Below are 6,000 nucleotides of genomic sequence, written 5' to 3' on the forward strand. Positions count from 1 at the left end.
TTGGCACTAATTTCTGACTTCAAACATCCATCCATGAGTGCAAAGAACTTATGCATCTCCATAACTGCAGGCCTTTTACAGTCAGAAGGAATTTCTTTAAATCTGCATTCTGGGATTAATTGTGATTGCTCAAGTTTTCCTAGTCCATATCTTGGTTTTGATGGCCTCATTAAACAAATCATCTTAGTGAGTCTAGGATCTTCTTCTTCAACTGTTATCATGAGGACATGGTCTGAATCTGTCTCTGGCTCATGAGGAAAGGGGATATCAGAGCATTTGGGATTCGGATGCAGGGGCTCCTTTCACGAGCTTGCAACTTGTTGGTCCTCTTCGTTAATGTTGATGGCCAACTCCTGATGAACCAGTGGTGAACCTACTCAGATCTTTCACACTCTTCTGGCTTACACAATGGCTTCCACGCCTTACAACAGCCTTGGTGTCCCTTCGATCCTTCGGCGAACTTCCTGCGAACTTTGGACGAAAGCTCAACAGAACTACTATCACAGCAGACCTTATAAATCACAGAGATACTCGATTGCGGAAATATGGTGTACTCATTTTATTGCAGAAATTCAGGATGTTACAGAGAGACAATTTCTTTACAGAGATTGACTGTCGTCGCTTTTACCGGACTATATACCGTTCATAAAGAACAAGTAAACTGGAGGCTACCTGGCGATAGACAGACTCTGCCTCAGAAATTTATAGCAGACCTTTACAAACTGAAAGATTTTTACTAATGGTTCAGCCACTTTAGGTTCTCACCAGTGCCAAGCACACTGATGCATAGGCTTCCAAACCACCTAAGGACTTGAGTGAATCTTTCGTGGTGCAAGCAGATCAAACCTTCAGGTCCGCAGATGCAGAGTAAGAAAGTCACTCGACTCAAAACTCACATGACTCTTAGACTCTATAAACTCTGATGCCCGACTAATGAGCCTTACCCTCCTTATATAGGAAGAGAAGGAGGGACAAACATTATTGTTGGTCGGAAAGAAAAGACTTAAAGATAAAGGAATCATTGCTTTTCAGACTTTATCAGAGCGACATCCGCACAAGGATTCGATCCGAAGGATGGACCGAATAATTGCTTTCGAGTAACGCTAAGATATTGTCTGTAAAGTAGATTCTTGTACTTAAAGTAAATTTGACAGATATCATGACTTTCTACATAGTGGATACTTTTGTACCAAAAGCCCACGAGAAAAGATTGACAGAAAATATTACACTATGGAGGCTTTTGAACAGTAACGCCCATGGGAAAACTGGTCAAAATTAAGCCCTTGTGACTGGTTCACATCAGAATATTTTGAGATTCGGAAATCGGTCCAGCTTGTATGGCATAATGTCCCATGCTTTGGTGTAGATTCGCCTGACAATGATGGGTTTTCCCAGCACAATTTGATGTTGTACTTTGGTAAGGACGAGCCATTCCATGTGCTCTCTCATATATTCTTCAAGGGAATTATTATAAGGAGAGGTTTGATATGTTGTCCATTCAGTACTGGCCATGTCTTTTACCGTATGATATATCGGGTGATTACAATCTTTGGTACACTGCATGATACAGGTTTTGCCCATGTTCTTAAGTATTTTTCATGTTCAACAAGATCCATGGCAGTCCTGTTTATCCCGTAGTCATTCCACCAATCCCTAAACCATTCACATTTCTGATAACCTTGATAGTGGCCAACTGTGCTGAACTTGAGTCTGGTCAATGTTTAAAAACTGCCACCAGAGTTTCTTGTAATCTGCCATATCATAAACAGTGTCTAGGAACATAATATGGGGGTCATTTCTGGGCCGCCGGGCTGCTGGGTGAACTCTGCCATGACCAGGCTCTCTCCGTAAGTCTCTGGTCCTGTAAATACAGAAATGTCTTTCATATATTCCTGTGTTTTTCTCTCCATGATACCAGATGGTAGCAATATCATGAAAATTTTGTTCTAATGTTATTCTTGTTACTTCAGCATTTCTCCTAGATTTTTCATAGACCATGTCATGTATCCATTTTCTTCCTTTTGGGTAGACTTTTCTTTCTGGTACATAATACTGGAGATCTATATGAGCCTGTAGATTAGCATCCAATAATTTTGTATTGCGGAGCTGCCATGTAGGTTTCCAATCCCTCTTGTAAGTCTCCCAGTCTAAATTGTCCGCACCGTTTTCAAAACTTCTTGTTTCTGATTATTATCCCATTCAGTGATAATAATCATTACATGTGCTTCCTTTTGTTCAATGTATTCCCTGCTAAGGAAGTCAGGAATGTTGTTATATTTTCCTTTGATGTGTTCTACTGTGAAGTCAAAATTTGCAAAGAGTGCCTGCCATCTGGCAAACTTTGCTTCTCCAGCCTTTTTTATATCTTTAGATAAAACTTTCTGCATGGCTGAGGCATCTGTCCTGAGAAGAAAGGGCTTGTTTACCAGATAAATTTCAAATTTGCTGATACAGTTCCATGCTGCTTTTACCTCCCTTTCAATGACAGAGTAATTTTGTTGTGCCAGATTCCAGACTCCTGAAGAAAATAGGACGACTTGCTCTTCTTCTCCAATTCTTTGTTTCAAGATTCCTCCCCAACCAACATTGCTTGCATCAGATTCAACTATTTTGAAAGCTTGATCATCAGCTACATACAAAATAGGTAGAGATTTTACCTTCGCCTTAATTTCTTGGACTACTCTGGTGTGGAGTTCTAACCATTCAGGGGGGTTTTTTCCCAGTCTCTTGTTAAGCAGCTTCCTGTGACTGGCACAATCTTGGTATAAATTGCTGACATAATTCAGGCATCCCAGAAACCCTTGCAGCTGTGTTTTGTCTTTGAGCTCATCAGGGAACTTTTTTGCAAATTCAATGGCATGCTGTTGTAGAGAAATTTGCCCGTTGCAGATTGTGTGTCCTAAAAATTTTATAGAAGTCTGGAATACTTCTATATTCTTCTTACTCAGCACTAGCCCATTCTTTTGAACCAATTTCATGAAAATGTTTACATGTTTGAAGTGGTCATCAATGTTTTTAGAAAAAATTAAAACATCATCAATATAAACAATTTGCCAATCAAAGTATGGCTTGAAGATATCATCCATGACTTTCTGGAACTTTGAGGGAGCATTCTTGAGGCCGAATGGCATGACGTTCCATTCATAATGCCCTGCGGGGATACTAAAAGCAGTCTTAAATTTATCAGCTTCATCAATGGCAACTTGCCAAAAACCTGCTTTTATATCAAATTTTGAAAATATCTTGGCACCTACAATTCTTCTGATCAAATCTCCCTTGTGAGGAATTGGGTAGGTGTCATCAGCCAAAACTGAATTTATAGGCTTATAATTTATAACAAGTCTAAGAACTCCTCTAATTTGTTCAGCTCTTTTATTCACATAGAATCCATAGCAATTCCAGGGACTATTAGATTCTCTGATCAGTCTTCTGTCAAGAAATTGCTGAATTTCTTTTTGGCAAAGATCTCTGTATTCTTTGCTCATTGGGATGGCTCTACTTTTACAAGGTTTCCCAGTATATCCCTCTTTGTATGGAAACTTGATAGTATGCTGCTTCCTGTCCCAGAAAGCATTTGGCTCTTCTGAACAGCATGTCTCTTCTAATTTTTCTTTTAGATCCTGGATTTTTCTCTTAATTTGAGGCGATTTCAGTTGTTCTTCAATCCTTAATGTGCCTTTCAGATCTTTGAGATCTGACAATAGAGATTCTACTTTGTCCAATTTTTGCATGGCTTGGACCATTGTAGAAATCCTTGGGCTTGAAACATAAGGAAGCTCGATTTTCTTTCTTCTGCCTTTTGATGTAGGAACGGAAATGAAGTAGCCAGCTCTTCCTCCTTTCAGCCTGGCTGAGCCATGAGGCTCTACTGCAGCTAGAAAGACATTTCCTAATATACAATCAATAGGAATGTCTACAATGGAAAACTTCATATATACACAATGAGTATCAAAACGTAATGAAGATCGGGGAATTTCATATTGGAGTTTCTTATTTCCGAGGCCTACTACTTCCCTTTCAGCTGAAACCCAGTACTTGGCTGGAATATTTTTAATATTAAGGATGTTAATGTCTACTCCAGAGTCTAATAATGCAATCAAGTGAAAATTTTCCCTTGGATACGGATTTTTACCTTAACATGGTGTTGCTGATAGGTGATTGTGAATAGCCTCATATCTTTAAATCTGAAATGTGGATCTTGCATTCCTTCAGCAATTTTCACCTCTTGATGATATGCAGTAGGATTCCAGGAATCCTCTTCTTTCTCCTCTGTAGCTCGTTTTCCTTTTTGTATTTCTGCAATTTGAGTTTTAATTGCAGAGATTTCTGCTTTGAGATGGTGAATTTCACCACTTACTTCCCCAAGAGTGAGCGATCTTACTTTTCCTGGCTTTTGATGATGCATTTGAAATGATTTAGTATTCCTTTCATAAGATGCATCAATAAACAAAGGCTTCTTTCCTGATTCTTTAGAAGCTTCAGTTTTGAGTTGGTCAGTAAATGCTTCAATCAGGCGGTTCTTCATGTCTCCTTCCTCCATTGCCCTTATCTGAGATAAAATCTTCAATTCTGCTTCTTCTTCTGTAGATGCCATGAGAACCTTTTCTTTTGGTGGCTTAGGCCTTTCTTCTTCTTCACTGGAGCTGGTGTAATATTCAAAATCATCTTCATATATAGCATGACAGGCACATTCGTCTGAATCTGAGCATGAGCAGTCTGATGAGTCTGATTCAGAATACTGACCCATATTGACCTGTAATTATTCTCCTGATGTAGTACTAAAAGAATCAAGAGATGATTCTTCTAGTTGATGTTTTTGGGCTGTATCTCTGATGGAAAGATTTGGGCATATTTTTGTAACATGTGTCTTGGATTTACATCTAAGACAGAAAATGGGTCCTGCGTGTTCTTGCTTGACTTGCTTGGACTTCTGAGCATAAAAAATTGTTTTCTTTCCTTTATTCAGCTTTGATTCTTCTCCTTTGGGACATCTGGAAGCTGTATGCCCATTCTGACCACACAACCAACAAGTAATTTTATTCCACTTTTCTTTTTTTTTGGAATGTAAATGAATATCAAAGGGGTCGTAATAATGAGTCTTTGGAACATATCTGTAATAACCTTTCTTCTTATACCTCTGACTTCTATCCTTTGTAAGATATCTCTTTTTATCTTTTGGATAGTTTCTCTTATTTCTATAGAAAGTCTCTCTGAATTCTCTTTTGGCTTTCTTTCTGGACTTTCTTTTCTTAACCAAAGGATCATCTACTGTGAGTCCATACTTGATGCAGATGGACTTTTTATCTGGTAATCTTGATAATTTTTCCAGATATTTGTTAACCTTTGAACTAGTGCAGAGACTCACCAATGTCTTTGTAATGTGAGAATATATCTCACCCCATGTGTAAGATTCAAAGGGTAACTGAAAAATCTCTTGCATTCTGATATAATCAACAAATCTAGAAGGTAAAGCAGCAAGGTATACCTGTTTCCACAAAAAATTCTTGGAGTATTTGACCTCATAGATCCTCTGCATCCAATCTCTATGGAAATCATCGAACTGTGACATTTTATGACACTTGAGGTTCATAAGAATAACCTCATGTTTATTGGCTATCTCTGTCTCACTGCCACACCAATGTTCCAGAATCATTGATGTCAGTGTGCCAATCATATTGCTAATGACAGTGCCATTTTGATTGTGAATAACATCTCCTTTCTCATCTTCGAGAACTTCTGCTTCCATGGTTTCAATGAGCTTAGGAGAAGATTTAGTCTCCCACCACCTGAGGAGAGTACCTGTAAAACATTGAATGATGGTTCTGCAAGCATCTATTTCAGACTTGCCTCTGAGACACATGAGCTTATATTCAGTATAGATCAAATCTGTCATTTGGCGAACTTGGCCAATACTCATGTTGTCTATGTTCCATTCTCTGTGAGAATCAGGGAAAAAAGTATGAGCTTCAGGCATTTTCTCTTTCCCTTCTATGTTAGGAG

Source organism: Pinus tabuliformis, chromosome 2_1, assembly GCF_031772625.1.
Source record: "Pinus tabuliformis cultivar Carrire ecotype Pingquan chromosome 2_1, CPIR1, whole genome shotgun sequence".
NCBI lineage: Eukaryota > Viridiplantae > Streptophyta > Pinopsida > Pinales > Pinaceae > Pinus > Pinus tabuliformis.